This window comes from Dermacentor silvarum, chromosome 4 (assembly GCF_013339745.2).
Source record: "Dermacentor silvarum isolate Dsil-2018 chromosome 4, BIME_Dsil_1.4, whole genome shotgun sequence".
NCBI classification, from domain to species: domain Eukaryota; kingdom Metazoa; phylum Arthropoda; class Arachnida; order Ixodida; family Ixodidae; genus Dermacentor; species Dermacentor silvarum.
Window position 1 is genome coordinate 20,549,745 of NC_051157.2, and position 25,185 is coordinate 20,574,929.

Sequence of the window (25,185 nt, forward strand, 5' to 3'; positions counted from 1 at the left end):
TGCCTCCGCGACTCAAGAAATAGTCTCGCTGACGCGACTCGGCCCAGCTCGAAGCGCGGGCTGCCATGTTCTCCGTCGGCGGGTTCACCGGCCGGTGGGCTCATGACGTCAGTCTAAAGTGCGCACCCATTGGTGAAGGCTCGTGTGCATCTGCCTTTGAGGGGCAAATGCCGCTGCCTTCTAATGTTGTACCCGACTATAGTTAAGCATTAACTGTGCTTCAAATTTGTGATTTTCAAACTTCGTCATTACCCGCCGCGGTGGCTTAGCGGTTACGGTACTTCGCTGCTATAGGCAGTAAGTTGCGGGATCAAATCCCGGCCGCGGTGGCCGCATTTCGATGAGGGCGAAATTCAAAAACGCCTATGGGAACATGCTAAAGATCCCTTGGTAGTCAAAATTTATTCGGAGTCCCCCCATCACGGCGTGCCTCATAATCAAATCGTGGTTTTGGCACGTAAAATCCCACAATCCAAACTTCGTCATTGTTTCAAACAATTTAGCTCTTGTGACGCACGTTAAGCAATTTTTTTCAAGAAAAAGCCCGCCTATTTTCAGGAGTATAATACTTGGCTTTTTGTCCCAGTGTACGCGAACCCCATTTGCGCTAGCACGTCACACGATAAACACTTAGTCGCATCAATGAGCCGTCGCAAGGAGAACTTGTCTAGCTAATTGCTTGGGCGCGTGTCCAAATGCACGCAATTATGTAACAGGCTCCGCATGCATTCGCAAGCGAAAGGACCGCGACCTGGCGATGACAACAGAAAAAAATGACGTCAGCATGACGTTCATGCTTGCCGCCTGCCTTGTGCGCCTGCAGGTGTTCTGTCGTCGGAACAAGACCGCCGTCCTGCAGACGAAACGGCTCGACGTCAGGTCCGAATGACCAGACAGAATAAACACTAAATGCGTTCGTCAGTTGCGCGTGATGACGTAACCATGTTTCTTCCGTTTATTGCTTGCGACCTGACCTCAAGCGTTTGAACAGCGACACCGGTATTGAACACCGAAAGAAAACACACACACAAGCACACACGCAAAACCGAATGCCTGGTTGCACGCTTGACGTCAATGTGGGGATCACGCTACCGAAGATCGCTTGTAAGCTTTGAGGAGCAGTGGGTGACGCAAGCTTGAAGATTAACATTCGTCCGACATAAAACCCCTACCCGCGTGTCATCGCTTCCCTAATGACTTTTAACAGCGAAGCTGTTTAAGCCAGCCGTAATTTGTGGTTCGTATTAAGAAACTATCATCATCCGCAGCAATGAGGAAAGAAATAAAAACTTCCTTGCAAAGGCGGGATTCGAGCCCGCGTACCCACGGTCCCAAGGCTAGCACCGTAACCACTAGGCTATACAGCCACTTTTTTTTTCTTTATTGCATGGAATTATTAGTAGTTATATGCGAAAATTAGAACATCCGTTTCTTTTTCTTCATATGTACAGCGGTTATTCTGCTTGTTTACGTGTTTATTCGCTAAAGTAAGACATTAAGACATTTCAAGACAGGAAGACATCGGTGCGGATTAGAGAGCAAACGGGAGTAGCCTGTATTACAGTTGCCATTACGAGGAAGAAATGAAGCTGCGTAGACCATGTAACGCAGGGCAGATAACCGTTGGTCTATCAGGGTTACATAATGGGTGTCAAGGAAGAGAAGCGCAGTCGAAGGCGGCAGAGAAATAGGTGGGGCGATGAAACTGGGAAACTTGCAGGCACAACTTGTAACCAGCTAGCACAAGAAAAGGGTAATTAGAGATCGCTGCTAAGCTGCTGCTAAAATTAAACTGCTGCTGCTGCTGCTGCTGCTGATGATGATGATGATCGCTCTGTCTAGTTTTTTCTCTCTTTATGTGTACTATGCCTAGAGACAAAACTTCAAGCCACTGTGCCGCATAACGCAAAGGCGTATTTTACCGTATTTATTTTATTATATCTTATATTATTTTACCGTATAACGTATTTTACCAAGAACATGGTCTACAAGTACAAAATGCAATGAAGGGACGAACACTGCACTGCAGCATTGTACTGGCTTCTTCACTGTGGCTCATCAATGCGGGTACTGTTCGTGTCTAAAACAGGAACTGTCGATAACACATGCAGTATGCATACGGACTCCGGAAATGTTGGTTTCGGTTGTTAGCACCAACGGTAACTAGGCGTTCTGGCTAAGCGAACGAGGCCGCCAGCCATTCCTGACTTAATCTAGAATTGAGTATTGAAGCGCTTATTGGATTTGTGCATTTGCCTTCCCCTTCCCCGTGGCTATACGTACCTATAAGTAGTGAGCTTATGTTCCTACTTTTCATTTCGCGTGCCACCTGTGCATACACCAGCCTCGTCGCACATTATGCGCACTACAAAGGACACCGTACATGCGTGCACGGATCGTTGCCTGTCTTCATCGTCGTGTTATCTGTCCCTACTTTCCCGTTCTTTACAATTTTATTCCCAGTACCTATCAAATTGTTCAATCATATGCATCGAAAGCTGAAGAGCTTGCCTCTTTTCGTAGCGCACTTCGTGTGATTAGCGAGGAAACACTCCAAAAATTGAGTTTTCAGTGACTCCAAGGAAGCTCTAAATCGTTTGCTTTCCGCCTTACGCAGTGGATCCTACGAACAACTAGTTATAGATTCTCGAGAGCTCCTTCATCACCTTGTCGAGCAAGGACACAACGTCACGTTTCAGTGGCTTCCAAGCCATGGTGGCATAATGGGCCACGAGCATGCAACGAGCAAGCTGTTCGATTTGCTCATGGAGAATGCGTGCGAGACCCCAGCCCGCGCTGTCACGAACAGATGCAGCAAGCAAACTTTGATTGTATGCGAATGAGACCACACAATCCTTGTGGGACGCACCAAGTTTCCAGCAGACACGTCTGCATCGCCTTGACCACTCTCTTCGAGTCCATCCACTATCCTGACTATCCCGAACCGAGACAACAACACTTTCTCGACTGTGGCTTGGTGTCGCTTTCATAAGATCATTTGCTCTCCGCATCGGAAGGGATGACAGTGATGCTTGTGATGACTGCGGTATCGAGGAAACTATGGAAAATGTTTTAAAATTTAAGAGCCCCGTGTCGCAGAAAATCCGGCGTCGGCGTTGGTGTCGGCGTCGGCGTAAGCATCGGCGTCTAGCGGAAATAATCATGCCGAACCACATCATCCCGAACCACCCCAATTGGGCGGGCCTTTCACGTGTCGCAAGGCGTTAGTGAACAAAAATTTAATTTCTCAAAGTATATTCCGTCAGAAAAATCGTAAAGTACGACTTAACCACAACCTACAGATGTGATAGCGTTGGATTATGATTCGAATATATGAAGAAAAGCCTGATAAGCAGCCAGGGATCTTTGAATGCTGTCGCGTTTTACTCTTAAAGGCGAAGCTGAAGCGTCCTCTAATTCTGATGGTGTTTCGCTGTACTTTGGTTCTAGGCAACATTGAGGGGAATTTTCTCTCTCTCTCTCTTGAGGGGAATCTTGAAAACCGAGCCTTTCTAAATTTTGATTGGTCCCCATGTCGCAGAAAATACGGTGTCGGTGTCGGCGTCAACGGCGTCCAATAACGCTATCACGTTCCACTCTTAAAGGCGAAGCTTAAGCGTACTCCAATTTTTTTTTTGCTGATGTACTTGCTAAAGGGCACACAGGTAGTCGATCGCGACCACGTTGGCCAGTCTGGACTCATTGATTGAAATAGCTTTATTGCTCAAGAGGAAAGTAACTACATAGACGGCCACTATCCGTAGGAAAAATTTTGGGTCGATGGCCAACAGAAAAACTTCATAACATCGCTGCGCGCGCCTTAGTACAATTTTTGGAGGAATCAAAAATATCACAAAAATACTAAGTCATATAACAGTTAATGGTGGCTGGCATTGTTATTACTAACATGCACTCTTGATTACAGGCTTATTGTGTCTTCGTTCTCATGTAGCATTCGTGGCTGCGTACAAGATTGTTGTATTTAGAGCGCGGCATAGAAGAGGGACCTAATTAGCAATAGCCCAACATCTTCTGTGTGAACATCTCGGATTTGTGAACATTTATGCTTTGTGAACTCATGAGTTGCGTGTGAACACTTCGGTTTTGTGAGTGTTTATGCTATGCGAACTCTTCTGTTACACGAACATTTATTTATATTGCAGTTAAGACTTAGTACGTGAATGTTCGTCCATGTGTTTAATAGTACAGTTTTGTTATTGTTGACAACTTTCCGACGGCAACTATCATGTAAGAGAAGAGGAGTAGCCGGCGCCACATATAGGCACAAACCTCTCATTAAATACATTTAAGAATAATAATAATAAAAAAGATGGATATTCTTGGAGTCTTGATAGTTGGCACCCCTGGTCCAGCAGCCAACGGCCTTCTGCCGCCCGGTGAGCTCGCTCGACCAGTTGGAGTTGATCGTCGACTTCGACCGGTCCGCTTTCGGAGCAGAAAATCATGGAATTCCACCTTCGTCATACCGGAAGCAGATCAAGGCACTATTGAAGCAAGCTGCTGCGTTCGAAGGGTTCTATTAGAAAGACTTAATAATCGCAGGTGTACACAACCTCTTCTATTTTTTCCCCCGCGAGTTTGCTTTCTTCCTCTGGTAGTCTTTCTATCTTTACTTTCCCTCTTTTCCTTTCTCCAGTGTAGGGTACCAAACTAGAAGCTATGACAAGGAAGTCTAGCACGGCTGTGGACGACACGAAGGACGCCGACAGGAAGACACAACAGCGTAGACTTAGCCAGGCGCACCAGGAACAGCGTCGAGCCCGAGCCCCAATTCAGTAGCGCTGGCGATCCCGCTGCGGAGCTCTACACGACGCACTTCTTCTTCCTTACAAAGCTTCTTTTCTGGCTAACCTCGATGCCTTTCCAATCTCATCTCATCTTTCTCTCTCTCTCTCTCTCATATAGCGCCAGAAAGTACATAAACACCTAACGATTCGACTAGCAGTCAAGGCCTAGTTGACACTTCAAGAAGCAAATAAGAACAATACAACAACATTTACGCAAGAGGTGCAGTAAGGATGCTTTGCAACAGCGCGTTACTGTGGTCGAATGAAATGCGAAAGTATTTTAACAAACTAGGGCCCAAAAACAGTTCTATTCCCAAAAGCAGTTCCTCTTTAGCGCGGTTTGTGAGAACTGGTGCCAGCGAAAGCATTATTAGCAAAAGCGGCGAGCCAGTGACACACATTTCTCACCGACGAAAACCTTCGTGACATGGGCCCCAGGGCGCATACATTTCCGCGTTTTTACCTTCGCCTAATTGAATATACATGTCTGAGAAACATTCAACATTCGAGTATGCACGGGCGCCAAGTCGCCAATTCAGGTAATACCACGTAAAGAAACTTCCGCATAGTTTTATCTATTCCGTCCGTATTTCAATCCGGCAGCATGCGCGTATAAATAAGCTCGCTCAGCGCAGAGCATATGCACTTACCTGCTTTATACGACTAATTAAAAACATGCGGCGGGAGCGTTTCAGATAACCCACGTGTATGTACGTGCGTGCGCGGAAGGCGTTGCGCGTAGCCGCAGGGAGCGAATTTTGAGCGGAATCAAATCTTTCCGAGAGAGAACTGCGCTTTCAGCGTGTTAATGAGCCTGTGGACTCGACTCGGCTGTGGTCGACTGGTAGACAAAAGACACGTCCTCCACGACTCCCCGTTGACCCTCCGTCTTTTCCTCATTAAAGCTTCTTCCTTTCCCTAATGCCACAGCGGACCACGACGTGATGTCACTTCCACTGCTCTCGAGACCCTCGCTTTTCATTCGTCCAAGTTCTACGTTCTTTGTCGCTGGCGGCAGATCGAAATTGGAATCTGCTCGTTCGAGCATTGTTGTCGGAGTAGTCCGGGCTGTTTAATATTCGCTAGAAATGCCCAAGAGAAATGTCAAAATGAGAGAGAGAGAAAAAAAAGAAATGATGATTACGATTTTAATCTTCCTGCAGGAGGGGTATTCTTCCATTCTGCAGCGACACCGCGGAATCCAGATGAAACCGTTACTCGCGTTCAAGTTTTGAAGATTTGCATTCCGAACTGCCCCCTCCCCCACCTCCCCCAACTCTTCGCTCTGTTTAAAACCCTTTTGAAACTGATTTGGTGGAGGCGCTAAACGACGTAGAAACCCTGCATGCATTGCTGGTTCTTGCATTTTAAAGATATCTTTTGCAGTATGCACACACATGCAAAACAAAAAAGAAAAAAAAAGAGAGAAAGAATGGCTCCCGAATTGAGGGGAGGGGGGAGGGGGGGGGGCGAAGCGCTGAGCCACCATTAACCATTCAGCTCTGGAACGGGACAGTCTGACCATGTCAAAAAGAAAAAAAAAAGAGAGGGAGAGAAAGTCCTGCTCTTCTATCCAAATGCGTAGATTCGGAATGGTGAATTTGTGCTGATGAAAAGGATTTCAGGTAAGGATGGAGGCCATAATTTGGACTTGTATTTAAATGATAATGTCAATCTCGAGTAGAAGGGGTGCACTGCTGTGTTCGCCAGTTTCTTCTCTTATGTTCTCTTTCTTTCTTTTCTAAAGGTCGGTGCGGTTTTGAGCAGACGCCACAAATGGTTTCAGTTAGCGAAGCCTGTCGGATGCATGAGGCCCTCGAGTGACTGAATTCCCCATTTCGAGCTAGGAAAATCTTTCAGATTGGAATATTTGCGCAACCAATTTGTGCGGTGGCTGCTTCGAAAAGAGCAGGACCTGGATGCCTAGAGTGGCCTGAAATAGAAATTGTCATGTTGTACTCTTTTGTAAAGCGCACAAGAACCGTGCATTAGGAGCAATCATTTCCAATCTGTTATGCATTTAATTTAGTGCATACAGCGAGTGCTTGGCTCGCTGTACCAAGCGAAAACAAATCAGTGCCTCATCGAAACTGAATAATTTAATATGTATGTATGTATGTATGTATGTATGTATGTATGTATGTATGTATGTGTATGTTGTATGTATGTATGTATGTATGTATGTATGTATGTATGTATGTGTGTATGTGTGTATGTATGTATGTATGTGTGTGTGTGTATGTGTGTATGTATGTATGTGTGTGTGTGTGTATGTGTGTGTGTGTGTATGTATGTATGTATGTATGTATGTGGTGTGTGTGTGTGTGTGTGTGTGTGTGTATGTATGTATGTATGTATGTATGTATGTATGTATGTATGTATGTATGTATGTATGTATGTATGTATGTATGTATGTATGTATGTATGTATGTATGTATGTATGTATGTATGTATGTATGTATGTATGTATGTATGTATGCACGTTTTTCTGTAGCTTCAAGACAGCACCTCAAGTGCTTTATGTTTTTATTTCGGCCAATCAAGCGAATAATGTAATAATAGCATTTACGCGTGGTGTGTAAATCCTACAGCTCCCGTCTGCCCCTGGCTTTTTCAGATCTCTTCCTTCACCTTTCTCATTTCTTATTCGTCCTTCCCCTTTCTCCCAGTAGATTCATAACTGAACAACCGTGCCACAGATATACTCAGGCGCACGCTCATAAATGTTACACTGAAATCACCACCCCCATCAGCTTAATGTTGAATTAGGTTCTTGGGTTGGCGTATAAAATTGTTTTGAAAACGATCGACGAAGTGTCCACATTTACGCGGAATGAAATAAAAAAAGAAAAAACAAGCTACTTTCCCCGCTTGCACTCCTTCGGCACGTTTATCTCTTTGACATAACGAAAGAAGCAAACAAGTCGATAAGGGATTGGAGCAGCGGGGCTAATGCATTGTCGTTGTCGACACCGAGGTGCCGCGGAGCCTCACGAGAGCCCCTCGGGGTGACCCGACGCCTCTCGGTCCTTGCGATGTGACAACGCGACAAGGCTATAGCAGTGTTTTTGGCTCTCGGAGCTTCGTCGCTGCTGTCAGCCCTATATGAGAGGGTGCGCGGTCCGCGATTTTCATTATTCCTTCGCCGCTCTCATCCCGTCTGCTTTCGCCTTCGTCTGCTTTCGTCGTTTTTGGTCCGTGTTCTTCTTCGGTGTGCATCGTTGAGGGAAAAAAAAAGAAAAAAGGAAAAAGACCTCGTTGTTTCTCGGTCCGTGAGACTTCTCCGACCTTTATCGATCGCCGGATTCTCCTTGGGGTTTTCGTTTCCGAACCACGGCGAATGCTCTCGTCTGCTAACTCGATTTGCCGTATGTGCGGCTTCTGCAAACGACGCTTGTTTCGAGTGCCGCACTGGTTCATCGTTTGAATCCGCTTCTATTCTATCACCGCGTGCCCCTCAACGACGACCTGGACCAACTCTTGTCATCAAAGTTGCGGACGTGATTCAGATGAAAAGCGCTTTTCCAGATCATTATGTTTTTTGTTCCTTTCCATCAGTCTCCTGCCCCAAACTAGGCATGCGATAAAAAGGAAGAGCACATCAAACAAATAAAAGGCCGAGTGATAGCGCATCCGCGACTTTGCCTCTTCCGGTTCTTTTACGCCGTGTTTCACCTTCTCGGGAGCGTTTCTGCGGCAATATTCTGCGTTCTCTTTGTAAGAAGCGAGTATTCCCGTGGATCGTCCGTTCGATTTGCGACAAGGCAAGATATATCGGAGCACAGGCGGTACTAATGCCATGTTCTTTTCGTTTTAAAGTTAGGAATCTTATTTTATGATGATGAAACAACAAACCTTTTCAAATCCCCCGGCAAAGCTCCTTTTCGAGGAGGAATAAACATGCGTGGTATTATGCCCTGGAGGTCACATTATGGTTTTACGCACCACGTTTGCACTCGTACGTTACAGGATAACGCACTTGCTCATTTCCAATGTTATCAAAATAAATCACTAAGTGTACTTGCTCGAGGTTCTGATTTAAAGTGAATTATATTGTTTTATTCCGTAGTGTTTAGACGCAACCAAGGACGGAAAAAAGTCAGGACAGGAAAGAGCGTCTTTTCCTGTCCTGACTTTTTTCCGTCCTTGGTTGCGTCTAAACACTACGGAATAAGATGAACCAACTAGCCCAGCAACAAGTCCTGATATATTGTTTTATTTTCCAACGTATATCCATATGTTGGTTGCCTCCTTGGAAAGAAAGCTGCGTCAAACAACTTGACGGGGCCAAGGAGCCACTGGCAGACGACAGAGCATAAATAATAACAAAATACTTTGATCGCTCAAGCATCACTGATATTAAAAATGATGTAGGTTGCAATTAGTCAGTGGAACAGCATTCCCATGAAACATGTCTGACAATAAAGTTGAATATTTGTCTCTATTGAATGCATACAATACGGAAACATTTCATCAAACAAAATAGTGAATACGTGAAACATCGCGTATAAGTAAAAAAATAATTGTATGTGTTATTCAGGAGAACAAAACAGAAAAGAGCAGTGCGTTCAGGATAACAGTATTTGGACAGTAACGTTCACCTAGAGTGAGTTTTACTGCGCGAGTATCATCGATATTCGATGACACTTGTACTCTCAAATGTCGTTATTTATCACTGCGCGGGAAATAGCATGAACGAATTATTAAAATTAGCGAAATTAATAAAGGAACCTGAAGGCTCCAAGAAATCGTTGCAACCTAGCACGCAACACAAATGAACCGCATGAAAGCAATAAAAGCTTGCTTAGCGCATATACGTACCAAATTGTAAAAAAAAAAGTAATGAAAAGAAAATCATGCACTACCTAGGATTTTCACGATGGCTGAATGGTTGCAGCGCCCCAATTATCTCTCGTAACTTCATTATCACCTATAATTTTAAATTATAGCTACATGGTGCGAGCGCAAAGAACAGCTTGCGACTTAAGTGACAGGCATTCACCGCTTAAAGCTAAACTACGCTCTTTTGTTGTGCACGAAGTATATTAATGCGCAATGTTGTTCATGCCATGTAAGGCATACAAAATTAAGGATAAACAGAAGAGAGAGAGAGAGAGAGAGGGAGAGAGGGAGAACAAATAAAATGGGAACGCATTGTTTATTACAAAATTTGGAGTGGTCTCCTGGACGTTCTCTTTTTCTTTGTCTCTCGGCAGCCATTATGTTAAAAAAGAGGCACATAGTATGAGTGCAATTTTTTCAGCGCATGTAACCTATGGCTAGCTGATTTAGATGTCAATCACCATTCCATTTGTTCCTGACGCAACTACGTATCACTGAATTCTGAAGTGCCGCTGTATGTTAACTGCAGAAATGACGCCGTGTAGTCCAGAGACGTACCTATATAATACAACAATTCACTTATTATGACCAACATAATTAAACCGTCTATTATGGGTCTCGCATCGCCCACAATGTTATCCTGTGTGACGTCTCCTCCCTTCAGTCATATTGAAAGGAAGGACTCAGTCGGCTGGCGGATAACTTGACGCAGTGCCGACATGGTGTATACATATACCGTACATACCTGGCTCTTTATGTCCTATATGTCCTATATGGCGCTATTGATAGCTTTCACGTGACGTCACGCACCCACCTCATCACCGTGTCGGAGCACCAACATGGCGACTATATATATGTACACGAGTGCTTCAGTCCAATCCATCTTATTGAAAGCTTTCAGGTGACGTTACGGACCCAGCTTATCATCGTGATGGTGCACCAACATGGCGGCTACAATGACATTAGTGCAAGCCATCTATTATATGTCCTAGCCAGCCAAGCAGAGCTACATGTGCCCTAGTAATTGGAGAGATTCCAACTGCAAGCCAAGCGTCTGGACCCCGGTTGAGCACGTACAAAGATGCGCTCGATTTTTCAAAAAGGAAACTGCTAACAGAAAGACAGTCCCGCTTCGACCACCGACAAGCGAAGGAAACGCGATGCCGCAGCGCATGATTCTCGGTCAGCCGTCTGCATCTGAGTGTATCAAAAACAGACATTCAGTCTACCTGTATTTTCAAATTTTGCGTGCCCCCCGGCATTTTATAGAAGCTTTTGAAGCTGCCTATAGTCCCCGTCAGAACAGTTTGGTTGAGTGAGATGCACAGTGTTTGGATGGCGCTGAATGAAAGCTCAACGAAGGAAGCTGGTCGTTTCTGCTGCGACAAGCACGTTCGTGCGCATGCCTGAAAATGCATTGTTACCTTATGCGATGCTCCCGGCTTACTCCTCTTGAAAAACAAAAGGAAGGGCGCAGCTTTGAATGTAATGTGGAAGTGCATACTCCACAAAAGGGGTTGAAATTGTTGGGACAGCACCGCTTGCCGTTAGAAATTGAGACAGACAACCAAGACGAAAGCATGCGACAGCGGCCTACATAGGGCAAGGGGTTCGTGCAGCGTTTGTAGTGTTACATGTTTAGGGGCGAAGTTCCTTATAGCGGCACCCGTTCGTCCCCGTCGTCGTCGTCGTAGTAGTAGTAGTGTGTAACCAGTCTGAGAAAAATGAGAAAAAAAATTCCGAAGTTGTGTCCGTAGCGCGGAATCGAACCAGGGACCCCTCGCTTCCGAGCGCGCGGCTTTAGCCCACTATGCTACGAAGCGGACATGGACACACGCACCACGATGGCAATAAATACCCAACATTAACGAAAGGCCGCGTTTCTAGCGCGATTCTAACGCGTTTGTGCTAGCGCGTTACGGCCCGTGTAAGAAGCTGGTGTAAGACGCTGTGGCCTCTCCGCCTTACCTTCAACGCGTTTCGAACGCGCTGCCCAAAGCGGTGACAAGTCAAGTTCAAGTCGAGGAGCGTTTATGAATACGGGGGGGTATACTCTCTCGGCAGTCATGTGATGGCGTCGGCAAACGCGGTGCACGTTCCGGCATGTGTAAATGGCTGCGTAAGACGCTGTGGCCGCTCCCCCTTACTAGAGAGTACTGCACGTTTCTAAGGCGTTTGTGCTAGCGTCCCCTTAAGCGGGAGATCCGATGATTCCCTCCGGAGCTTCGCCCACTCATAATCATTCACCCCGTGGATATGCTGTGATTTTTATCCTACTTCTGCTTTCCGGAAGTAAAAAACAACACCTCGCGCTGTAACTGAAAGTGACGGCACACGAGTGAACTCAAATTCCAGACTATAAAAAATAATAACATTATGCGCGCGTGCGTCATAAGACATCCAGATTACACACGGCTTTCTTGGTACTCTGAATACCGAGGTGTCTTTAGCCTCGCAGTACTGTGCTACCTGCAGCTATGCATATACCCGTGCGGCAAGTATAGGAGTGCGTGTACTGAGAAGTACTAAACATAACTATGCTTGACATTTAACGCGCCTACACCCTTGGAACGGCACGATGTCCACTAGTGACGCAGTGAAATATCCGAACGCCATTTGTGACGTATAAGCGAGCGCCATTATGCGAGTGCATCGCAGCTGTTCTTCGTGCTTTACCTCTCCGCACGTCAGCTACACGAGAGACACCCCAATACGTCTACTCGGCGAGACGCCAAACCCGGAGAAACTGTAGGCACGTGAGTGACTGTAATTCGATAGCGTTATCAGGATCAAACCAGGGCGCGAGATCGAATCCCGGCCACGGCGGCCGCATTTCGATGGGGGCGAAATGCAAAAAACGCCCTTGTGTACTGTGCATTGAGTGCAGGTTAAAGAACCCGAGGTGTTAAATATTAATCCGGATTCCCCCACTACGGCCTGCCTCAAAATCATATCGGCTCAAAATCCGAGAATTTAATGTTTTAGTCGAGCCACCCACGCCTTTGATTGCGCTGCCTCGAAGATTGGCCCGCGTTATGAGCCAGATTACAAAAACAAAGAAAAAAAAAAAACAACAACCTTGCGTGCACATATGTGCACATATTGTGCGCAATGGTGTCAGAATCGGCTCACCAAGTCATCGCCTTTGATTACGTAGTCTCCTGAATCCGGCTCAGTTTACCATTATACTCCTCCTGTGCGATCCACCCACTTTACTGGCCGAGACACATGAGGATGGCACGATGAGGACGATACGAAAATCCCGGGTAGGTAGGCAACTGAATCCACGGACTCTCCCGCATCGTCGTCAATATATGGGCCGGATTTAAATGTTATACTCCCGGTTTTCATTTTCTAAAAGGAGCAATATTTAAATGCATTTTATTTCTAAATTGTAATAAATCACCCCTAATAACGTCTGACGTGATTTTTGACATCTATGATTTTCCTGGAAAACGGAACAAATGCTTTTTTACGACAAAGCGGAGTGACGTTATCAAGCTTCCGTTGTAGAGTTCCCCGCCTAAATTTTTACCTTCGTAGATCTAGTTTATCTATAACGATCCTCTGATCTTCCTGTAACGAACCCAAAAACTATTAACCATTTCTTTCCTCCTCCCTCCGTAGAATCTTTCTCATATTTCCGTCGGATAATCTGGTTTAGCACTTAAAACACCAAATCTATTGCCCTTTGGTATCGGTAAATTAGGCACAAGGCCCGGGTCTGTTATAACTACTCTGCATCAGTTCATTGAAGCGTCCGGAAGGTTACGCTGCTACAGGGTACCGACCGTGGTGTATTTTATTCTTTTTTATATTTTTATGAATGAGGGCCCTCTCAAACATCTTGTTATGCTTCAGTTACTTAATTTTTTCGTCGTGGTCGTTGTTGTACGTTGTCGCCTCTAACATTTCAGATTTCTTGCTTTCTACTCCTCTTTGTCTTTTGTTAGGTGCACTGTTCATTAATTCCAGTGTGTACAATCCCCCTCGTTGATATGAGTCACTTTTGGAAGCCAGAAGGAGAACAACAAAGAATAAAGTGAAACAAGATTAGAGAACACGCCTACAACTTCTTTTGTATTGTTGTTTCTTTTGTGCCCTCGACGAATACATGCTTGCTTGCTTGTTCCTTATCTCGTGGCGCCTATCCAATACGGCGGATTGGCCAAGAAGCCGGCGGTTAAAGTACTGACTCCGCGCGTTCTTCACTTTCTTTTTCTATTTAGTTATTTACCCTCGCCACGACGAAAATGCGGTCCCTCATTCGAGTCACCGCGAACTATATCTAGTGTACTTGCACCCATACATAACCGGCCCTCACGGACAAGAAGCGTAGCGTCAACGCTCTCTGGACACAACAGCGCGTGTATACAAACGAGGCAACAAACCGACTCCAGCGGCAGCCATCTCATTTCTAAAGGACAGCGCCTACTGTAGGCGCTGCAATGATCGAAAATCTATACCAAATAGCGTGGAGCAAAGACTGGCGTCGCACAGACAGAGGCCGCTCGGGGGCGTGGCGTTCGCATTCGGTCGGCACGAGGATCGCATCTCTTGCTCGAGGGTAAAACTCGACAGAACCTCAAAAGCCTTTCATCGAGCGTCGTCCGCGTAAGCGGTCCACTCGAGAAAGGAAAACCATTTGCATGCCGCCCGCAGGCGGCTCTGTTTGTTGTTGTTCTCTTTACTTGGCCTTCTTCTCTTCTTCAATTTCTTACTCTTTATTTCGTCTTTCTTCCTTTTTTGTTTTCTACGCGAGCGGAAGGTTGCGGCCGCTGGCGAGCAATAGAAAAAGAGAAATAAACATAAATTTGCGTCGGTATAAATGCAGACGTGTGCAGACGCAAGCACAACGCAGGTAATATTTATGCGCTCAAACGATCGAAAAATCTGCGCTGCCTTTTTAGAGTGTGCTTGTGGTGAAACGTCCACGCGGCACTTTTAATGCGCGTTTGAGTATAACGTGTGCATACACCAACCTCTGGGATGGAATAAATAGGCGAAAAGAGGGGCAAAGGACCTGAATTTGTTGCACAACGTGGTTGACGCTGGATGAGCATGTACTCAGAGGTCGCGCTATATATATATATATATATATATATATATATATATATATATATATATATATATATATATATATATGGTGTCAGGTGTCAGTGATACTTTTGAGAATGGGAGGGTTTGGCCTTGTCGGGAGCGACATACATGTTGCAATGAAATAGCGCACGTGTCGTATCCTTACTCAGTCCGTGCTTTATTGGCACTTTTTTCTTTACGAGTGGTGCTCCGTTTTGACAAATGTGTTCAGCGCTCTGGATAACTGCAGTTGTCGCCAGCCAATTCTGAAATCGAGCAGACTAGTTGAATTCAATTATTATTTAACGCCAAAACGCTGCCCGGCTATTCTTGGCCATAACTTTACTTCATGGTGGTCCTTTACAGCAATCAGAAGGTGGAAGCAGCCTGGTCATAAATTCGCTGAAAGCGTACTATCTTTAAAAAAAAGGAAGTAAGAAAGAAATTAAGAAAGAAAGGAAGAAATAAAGAAGGAAGGAAGGAAAGAAAGAGAAAAGCAGAAACCGCGCAATCAGGGTTATCGGCGCACCCAATTTGCTCTCATTGACTACCATTAGCTTGACGTCGACAATACCGGAAATTAAAAACTGCCCCTCTTCAAATGAACGGAAACATTTGAAACTTGGATCAGTCCGAACATATAATTTATTGAAGTGCCTCAAAATATGCACTGAAAAGTTCGACGTCATACAGACTGCTTTGTGCAAAGGACTGTTCTGAGAGATTATGTGACAGGCGCACTTCAGCCGTGGTTGGTTCCTGGGCCTCTTATTTATACTCGTCCGGATGCTCCATCTGCACGCGGAGATGACGCCATCTGCGCTTTCTTCGCCATTTACAAGAGGAGCAGTGCTACATGAAGGGTCGATATATAGAAATAGAGGCACACATACATATCTGCTTGTATCGTCCCATCAAGGTGCGCTACTCTTTTTGTATAATCGTGAACGAACAAGCCGTCAGTCAATCCTTGTTGTCTTCAACGGCCCGTGGCTACTCCAATTCTAAGCCGGCCTCAGCGTTCACATGCACCTTGATATCAGTATTGCTTGGTACCAAATGATCTGTGCGGAAGTCTCCAAGGTTGAAGTTGATTCCTTGAAGAAGGTGTTGCCATCCATCTAGGCTTTCTTTGAAGATACATGCTGCATTAAGGAGAACGCGAACATTTTCTTTCCCGAATTTATTAATTTGTGACTTCCTGCGTTTTTAGCTGGAGATTAATTCAGTTTCACTTTGCGGAATCGCAGCCTCCTGACCTCGCTAGGACGACCGCATGCTTTCATTTCAAGATGTTCTGGGAGGCTGGGTCGAGCGAGAGTGCCCGACGGGCAAGAAGATCGCTGATGGCATTTTCTGTCATAGTTACCTTGACTCTAGACTAACCCTTTTCGCATGCCCCGATTCACTTAGAAAGGAGCAAAAATGCATAGATAGGGTGTTTAAGTGCACCTATCTCTCTGTAGCAAACCAGTTCTGCGCAAGGTAGAGGAAGGTTCGTGGAAGGGGGAAAAATTGTAGTCCACAGGAGTGTAGCTGGAAGCTACAAAGGCAACTCATACGAATTGAAACCAACACACAAAGACATTCGAAATTCGGCCTGAACAAATAAACTCAATGTGTGCGCTTTTATAATGTCATTTTTAAAACTAACTCTGCATAGCACACGATAAATGTGAATCGAAACAAGACAAAACGTTGACTGGAAGATGGATATGCAAAGTGAGGAACAGTGAGAGAACAAGGAAAACCTCAGCCCTTCTTCATCTAGGGGACTTGCCCTCACGAAGACAAGTGTCATTGTCGAAACGGTCGCTCCACGTTCCGTTTGCTCCTTATCTGACCACAGTTGATCACAATAAGTGCCAACGTTACACAATAAGAACAAATTGATGCGTTACTGCATGACATGCCCATCCTTCAAGTCGCCTGGCTTGTCTGCGCTCACGACAAGAAGCAGACGACTTTGCAAACGCGCACTGGCATGTGCCCTACTGTTGTGGAGTCATATACCAGCACAGCATAATGGATGTGCAGAACACGGCAGTACTTTTCCGTTGCGAACCGTGGCCGCCATCTCGGCGCAGCACAATGCAGAACGGTCTCGGCGAGACATCACAAACAGCCCGCGGCCTTTGCACAATGGATGAAGCTGATACCGCGCAGGTGAGCAAACGGGAAGGGTAAATGCGTAATGCAACTCGCGTCGAGGGGCAGACATGCAATAAAGAACGAACCGCAGATCAAAACGAAGCACCGCACAAGGAACACCCACGGGCAAACGAGCAGCGAGACGGAACGGAGAAGGGAGGGAGCGCAGGCGTATTATGCCGGCACGGACATTAATCGCACACCCTGCCCGCTAGCGATACAGCCTAACCACGAGCCCGCGAGCGCGTAGGCATAATTTAGGGCGTCCACCACCGCAATGCCAGGGTCAGCTCATGGCGCGACCAAGCAGGAAGCGTGGCGCGGTGCGTAGAAGCCACGATGGACGAGCGAAACAGGCACAGTGGACTCATTTGCGGAAAGAGTAAATGCGGCAAGATTTTTTTTCTCTTTCTTTTCTTTTTTTTTGTGTGACGCTGGATGTCGAGTTCTGCTGTGGTGAGAAGTGGTAAGGGAGAGCATGTTAACAATGACAGATACTGTGCAAAACGTGGAGAGTACAAATGCGCCGTTCCCCGTGGATGTGTCACAGTTAGGAAACACCGTGGCCTAAGTTCGAGATGACTTTATCCGTTGGATAAGGGAGCACGCTAATTCATTGTTGCAGTACCCGCACCAAACCGGGCTGCATGCATTCATTTGATACCTTTTTCCTAATTTTGGTACACATGCCTTGTGGCAACAAATTAATAGAAAAAAGAAGTCCCAATTACCGTTGTGTTCTTGTAACATGAAATTACTAAGATTAAACTAAAGCTCCTTGCCTCTTGCTTTATTTATCTTGACTTTCTTTTTTAATCTTTCTCCATTTTCCTTTCTCAAGTGTGGGGTAGCCAACTGGGCATGGCCTTGGTTATCCTTCCTGCCTTGGTTTCTTCTTCACCTCTCTCTTAGCGGAAGACCTGGATGTAAAAAGGGTCAGTTTTTTTTTTCTTCTTTACGGCAGGTACCAGCGCGTAAAAGTAAAGCAAAACATACACGTACCCAGTGAAGTAATGATAAGAAACTATCCACGGAATACAACCTGCTATTCTACTACGATCCTAGACAATTATAGAATTATGTCAGTTATTCTTAGCCAGTTATAGAATTATGTCGCACTAGAGTTGAAACTATGAGACGTGCTCTGGCGCTCGATATTGTGCTCAAGACTTTCCTCCGATACTGCGCTCCAGGCTGAGCAGCCGAATCTATGACGTAGCGCCGATATGCGCAAATTCGCGCGGTACGGCTCTTGATTGGCTGAAGCTGACTGTAGCTTCCGCTGCAGCGCCAGTCAATTGTGAAAAGGAGTATGGAGCGCCATAATTTCAAAAGCCTGCCCTGTTTGGTCGACAACTGTCCAAAGCATTTGTCATACACTATAAGCACTGCTTGCGGGATAAAGATGTGCTAACGAGTATTCAACGACGTCCGCGTGTAAAATGGGCCGGAGCTGCCACATTTCCATCAGGTCCACTTTCACCGCATTCAAGTCGCGGCAGCGCTCAGACTTCGCTTTAGAACTAAGCCACTTTCGGAGGGAAGCAGTGAAAGTTTTTTCAATGTATCACTGTCAACGTAGCCAACAAGAACTGGTCAGCGTTTCACTCGCGTTTGACGAGTACCCGGTTGCTATGGCGACGGCCTGTTTTATGCGCAAGAGGGGAGCTTGACTAAAAGCTCGCCCTCTCTTCTTTTTTTCAGCTTCGGCTGTCACCGTCAGCAGTGGACACTCACCGACTGCGCTCGAAGTTCGACACGCGTGAAGGCGGCCTACTATGCATATAGACAAGCTGCAAACGATGTGGGTCCGAAAACCGAGACTCACTGAGAAAGGAAAGAAAAAGTGATTTGTGGTCACACGGTTAAAAATTTCTACTCGGACATTAAACTTTTACGTGTAAAAACGAGAAGCAAGCAATGTTCTAGCAGGAAATCGAATTAAAAGAAAAAATGCAGTTAACTGAAAATAGCTGTAGTAAACGCAAATTTTGTCCAGTTTGAGCGCAAGCAAAGTGATGGTCGACAGCTTGTAGAAGAGTGGCCTTACGCACAGGACCTTTAAAGACGTCGTTTTCCCCAGAGGGCCCGTAGCAATCAAGAAGAGAGTGTGAAGACTACTGATTGCCTTCCTGCGAGACACGGGACCCATCGACACCTAGTGACACACCCCTGATCTCAACTCATAGCAGGCTCAGGCGGAACAATTGCTGGCTATGTATGCCAGGCTAACCCCGCCTGCTGCAACATCACCACCACCACCGTAAGCCATTTGACGCTATATTTAAGATGACGGTCGCCACTGAGAACTAACCCGACAAGTACAGATACACGCTTCCCCATTACGTGTAGCTACCGTGACTGTCCTCGCTACAATTTACAGATACGATCGCTCGCAAGCGCGATAGCACGCTTGGACCAACGATCGTTAACAGAAGAAACCATTTTAGAATGCCGACATCACAAGACATCGCAGCGGAGGGCGACGAGAGCTCTGTTGCAGTATTTAAAGACTACAGAATTGGGGACAAGCGGCTGTAGCCTGAACTGATGTTTACAGTGCTACAAGTGCTACTGTGCTGTGCAGTGACTGTATGCGGTGACAGTGGCCGACTGTGATTGTGTGTCTGCGCTCCCTTTCTTTCTCTATCTCTACTTTCCTGTCACTTTACCCCCTCTCTCCCAGCGTAGGGTAGCAAACCAGACCTTCCTCTCTGGTTAACCTCCCTGCTTTTCCCCTTTCTTCTCTCTCACTCTCTTTTTTACTCGGGGAAAGTAATGAGAAATAAAAAAAAAAGATGGGACAAGGAAATAAAAAGCTCAAGCGTCTTTTTTTATTATTATTTACACTCATGATACTCAAAGGCAATTTTCTCGCCCTTTGCTATACGGTTTTGTTGTCGCACTTGCATGGTCTTTCACCCATACGCATACCAGTGTGGTACTTTAAAGAACTTTTGCACATATAATCTTGAATGTACGTAAGTGCAATTATGCACACATTCACCAGAAAAGACAAAAGCATTTCTCACAAAGAGACAAAAGGAGAGAAAGCGAAAAGGGAATTTTCATTGGAGAGCCCTTCTCAAATAGTGGGTCTGAATGTACGCATTTGGAATTGAGTTCAATTTGGCCGTTAGTATATTTCTGACACAACATTATCTTATAGGATATTACACTTCCTGATTGCACTCTGCAGTGAACCAGGAGGAAAATAATCCGTTACACGAAAACTGTTCTAAATTCTAGCTCGCAAGGACGCCTAAAGAAGCAACATTTGATTTTTTAAGCCGCGCAACAGGAAAGTAACACACACACACACACACACACACACATATATATATATATATATATATATATATATATATATATATATATATATATATACCCGTCGATACGGGTGGGCAGTGCTGACGAGGATTTCGAGAAAGTACGACATACAGTTGCGATATAGTGCCGGTGCGGCAGAACTACATAGCTTAATGTATGGTATACTGCTGCAAATCAAAACCACTACAAGAGACGGGAAGTGTAGTATTGCTACGGTAAACGTTACTGGATACCAGGTCAGCAGCCACCAGTTCTGCTTCTGCTCTACAGTACTACTCCGATACGAAATAGTGAAGTCAGCAATGCCAAGAAATACAGCCAAGGAGAACAAAAGACGAATGTTTTGAAGTTAAGGCGAGCTCCTCATTCATTTGCTGCCAGCTTAGTGATAAAGTAGCCAAACTCGGCAACCTTATGGTTGTATACTATGACTGGCTGCCGAAAGTACGGTGACCTGTTTCAAGCTGTTCACAGTTACTAACTCTACCTGCCATTAGCTGAAGAGAGAAATAAACTTTTTATACATTCTTTGAACAGGTGCTTGAGATGTCTGCCTGGACATACGCATATAGCATGCTTCTCGAGATGACACGAGTGACTCACGAAAGGAGACACTCGTGTGCAGTACGCACGCACGCAGAATACATTAGCAACTAGAACCAACAAAAACAGGCATCTATAGTATCTGGAGACATCAGGGCCCGTGTTCACAAAAAATGTTTTTTCGCTATAATACTGTTCGTAAGAGAAGGTGACAGCCCATCGTGGTGCTCGACATAGATGATTAGCAAACGCAGCCGGCGTATGGGGAAGAGCACTTACACGAGCGAAAAGCTTTGTGAATCTGGCCACCGAACTCATTATTTGAAGACAGCTATGCCTTCTACCAACGCTGCTCGGTTTTAGCGAGAGCGAGCAAAATCGAGAGTATTACGCCACAGCGGAAGGATGGCGCGAACACGCGCGCGGTCAGGAAAACGTTTGACAAAAGTCCGTGCGTGCCACTCCATGGCTCAGCTCCGCACCTGCTGACGACCGCAACTGCCACAGGCTAGGAGTATACCGCGAGCATGTTGCGTCAGGACAGGCGGGTTTGTGACGAAACGCCCTTCAACAGCGCCCTGCGTGAGGAAATGGTACGCCACCCGGCACGAGGCGCTGGAATGTTTTACATTGTTTCATGCGTACAGGTTGCACGAACTGTACCAGAGCTTTTCTGTGTATGGCTCTATACACGTGCGAACTCATTCGATCGCGTGGAAACCGTGCGGGGCGTCCTCAAAGCTACATGTACAACATTCTGTACTCGCGTTCACGAGGCTATTCGGTCAGTCGGAGGTCAGTCGGAGCAACCAATACACAAGGCTAGTCGCGGACATTCCCTAGAAGATTTCATATGTTAGAGGTCGCATGTTAAAAAAGGTGAGAGTCCCACACTCGCGTGCAACTTTCCGATATTGGCCGACGTTTACTGAAGCCGATTCTAGCTTTTTCAGGGCTGAGTGGTTTACTGAAACTAAATGCACACGCGTATTTGTATGTTGCGTACAATCGGGTGCAAAGGCACGCGCATTCCACAGCACAAGTTATAAGCACAGTTCAAAACCCTATCAGTTGCAGCGAACACAGTCTGGTTATCTTGCAGACGGTAAAAAAAAAAGAAAAAAAAGAAAAGAAAAAAAAACATTTCCATAGTATTATTACCCGGCTTCTTTTGGAGCGCATATTATTGGCTGCTCACCCGAAATCTTTCCCAAGGACACAGCCATATGCCCTGCTATCAAGAGCTTCCAGTTTTGGTCGTTGAGGCGCATATCTGCTGTGTGTCACGGGAAAATGATCGATGAGCTCCTGCAGGGGTATAAAAAAAATATCTATCCGTGTGGTCGATACGGCCTTCTTCTGCGCAAGAAGAAGCCTGCGAGCTCAGTCTGTGTGTTACTATTTCTAACGAGGAACTTAGGCCTAGAAGTTCATCGAGCGCATATAACTTATATATTCATTTCGATTCAGCTGCGACGGGTTATGACAATACTAAGTGATACATATTGCGAGGAGAGTAGAAATAGTTGAGACCTTTCTTAGAAAACAATCTTGTGATATGCAGTTGCAGTTCCCGCTAGTTTCTTGAAAAATGTGCTTCGCTGTAATACCGCCATTCTTCTAACGTTCTCAAAGCAAGCACACAAATGATTAGGTTTACCCTGAGTAATATCACTGGTTTGCGATGTTAGACCTTCAAACATTGATTCGAGCAACACAGTCGGGTATTATATTCTGTAAGCTCTTGCACAGGGGGAGGGGGGAAGGAAGCAAACCTAGGTTACTATATAAACAATTTTAGCAGAGCGACAAAACTAATATCTTTCAGCATGTGCGCTGCGACATCATACGCAATAGCAGTTGCTTCTTTTTCTAACATTTGATTTGTTGCGCTTGTACGTGTTCTTTCACTTTCGTGAGAGTTGCGTGGTCGTTGTGTAAGTCAAACTAATCTAGATGTCTTCCAGGGCTTGCTTGCATGTGCCCTCTATAAATGCAGAATTCAGTGCGCAGAATCGCATGCTCATTCTCACAGTGATTCCTATACACTGTTAAACAATTATAAGTTTGATAGTCATGAAACTACAGTATTTACGATGTTAGAACTCGTGACCGACGACAAACAAAGCACAGTAAGGCGAGTTTTCGGGCAAAAAAAAATATATGGGGTTTTACGTGCCAAAACCACGATCTGATTATGAGGCACGCCATTGTGGGGGAAAATTTTGACCACCTGGGGTTCTTTAACGTGCACCAAAATCCAAGTACACGGGTGTTTTCGCATTTCGCCCCCATCGAAATGCGGCCTCCGTGGCCGGGATTCGATCCCGTGGAGTTTTTGGGCAAGGCCTGTTTTACGAGACGATGCGTCTGCTTTTAATTGCTTCTTTTTATTCCAATCTGATCCGATCGATTTCCGCTTTCTTCCGTTTAAATGCATGCCAGCTGGCTCGTGTGGTGAGAGTGGCATTGCGCAGATAATGGCGTTAAAGAAACGAAGACAGAAAGAAAAAGGAAAACGCAGATATACTTATTGCTAACGTCAATTTGACGTCACACAGCGTTAGGTGCCTTGAAAGACATCAGCCAGAAGACCACTCTTATGGGCACTTTTTTGTAACGGTCTAACGGCCACCTCAGTGTTCGACCTATCATTGTGTCAATTACAGATCGGTATCGGCAACAATGACGTCTTCGTTGCCGTTTCTGACCGCTCGAACTGCGCATTCGAGGTCAAAGCAAAGAGCGTACGCTGGAATCGAACAGCAACTGGGCTCGAGCGGAGTTGGCGAGCAGGAACTGGGCGGGTGACTTACTTGTAGTGCTAGTAATTTGTGTTTTGCAACGGCTGTGGTACGACCGGTGGAAAGACGGACGTGCTTCTTACTCTCGGCCAAGAATGAAGGATGACCAATCAATCGCTTTGCATAAGCCATTGGCAGACCGCATACGGTTTTACTATAATGTTGTTCGAGGTGTGTAGCGAACACTCAATCGGTAATCTTGCGCGATTAAACTTTATTATTTGTTTATTCATTTGTTACTTCAGGGAAGTATAAGTCTAGACAGGGATCCACCGCGTGTCGTGGGGATTACGCTTTATATTTGACTGTGGCATATTTTTCTTCGCTGTGCAGCCGCTTTACGCCATTGAAATTAAGCGTTAGCTTTAGCTTAGCCCGCTGAAGGACGCTGTAATGGGCGATACGCGCGTTAGTGAAGTTTCTCTCACGCTGGATGATAAAGGGTTAGCCTTTAAGGGTGTTTGACTGGCGCTTCGTTTTATTTTGTCAGTTTTTGTGGCATATTCGTACTTTTAGTTTCCTTGCTTGCTTGCTTGCTTGCTTGCTTGCTTGCTTGCTTGCTTGTTTGCTTGCTTGTTTGTTAGTTCGTTTGTTTGTTTGTGACACTGTGCATTGTGTGACGTTTTTTTTTTTTTTTTTTGTCTGTGTATCTGACATTGGCACTTATGGGATGATATGGCGCCTTAATAGCCTGTGTGACAGCGCCTACGCAGTCTCCTATTGTTCATCCGTACTTTCTAAGATTCGTTTCTCTTCTATCATCTTTGATAGCCCAATTTTCATTTCTCCAGTGCAGGGTAGTCAGCCGGAGAAATCCTCTAGGTAAACTCCCCGTATATCCTTTCTTTTTGGCTTTCTCCCTCATCCCCGTGCAGCGCTTTCAGATGACTTCATGCTTCGGCCGCGCTTACACCTTACTTACTTTCATGCACCATTGCTCCTCGAGTTATCCGCGCACGAGACGCCATACGCAGCGAGATCCGCTTAGTTCGGGGGCGTGCGCTTCACCTCCCGCACACTCACTGCTCGAGGAGTAACAATGCGGCTCACTCGATATCCCAGAAGCAGTGAAAGCTTTCTAACGAGCAGTGTCCGGTTGTCCGTGCATTGTCTGCGAGAACTGCAGGCTCGCTTTTCACAATGCCCCTACGTCTCGTCGCTACAAGAAACAAAGGAAATGAGAGATGAAGGCTTCGTCCTACGAATCCCGTGCAGTGATCAAAGGAGCGAAGTCCTGAGACACCGACTGGGTCCCGGAGAGTGGCAGTTCTCTGTTGGGTCGGCCCAAAGGAACACTAAAGATACATGCTAGGTCCGGCTAGATTGAGAGATTATTCGTCTAGAAGTATATCATCGTTTTTTGCGTGCCAATATATTGACACGTGTACTTGTCTATCTTTCTCGGGTGACCGCGTTTCACCTCATAGAACTGCTACGGCCTCTCTAATTGGCTCGAAATGCCAATACGGTGAAATTCGACAGCGTAGAGAGCAGCACCCTATGCAGCCAATTCAACGGGAGTAGTTCTGTAAGCCGGCTCTCGACTGGATTAATTTATGGCCAAACTTTTTTTAGCTCATAGAAACAAGGGACGCAAAAGGGATAACACAGGTACATAGCGATTGTTC

The 25,185-nt window shown here is 45.7% G+C and overlaps 1 long non-coding RNA gene across 1 annotated transcript; it reads left to right on the forward strand.

The window, feature by feature from the left end:
• Nucleotides 1-16,962: 16,962 nt before the first annotated feature.
• Nucleotides 16,963-19,558, forward strand: LOC125944666 (uncharacterized). Its single transcript, XR_007466341.1, has 3 exons — nt 16,963-17,262; nt 17,722-17,815; nt 18,585-19,558. It is a non-coding gene; the product is annotated as an uncharacterized LOC125944666 (long non-coding RNA).
• The last annotated feature ends 5,627 nt before the right edge of the window (nt 19,559-25,185 follow it).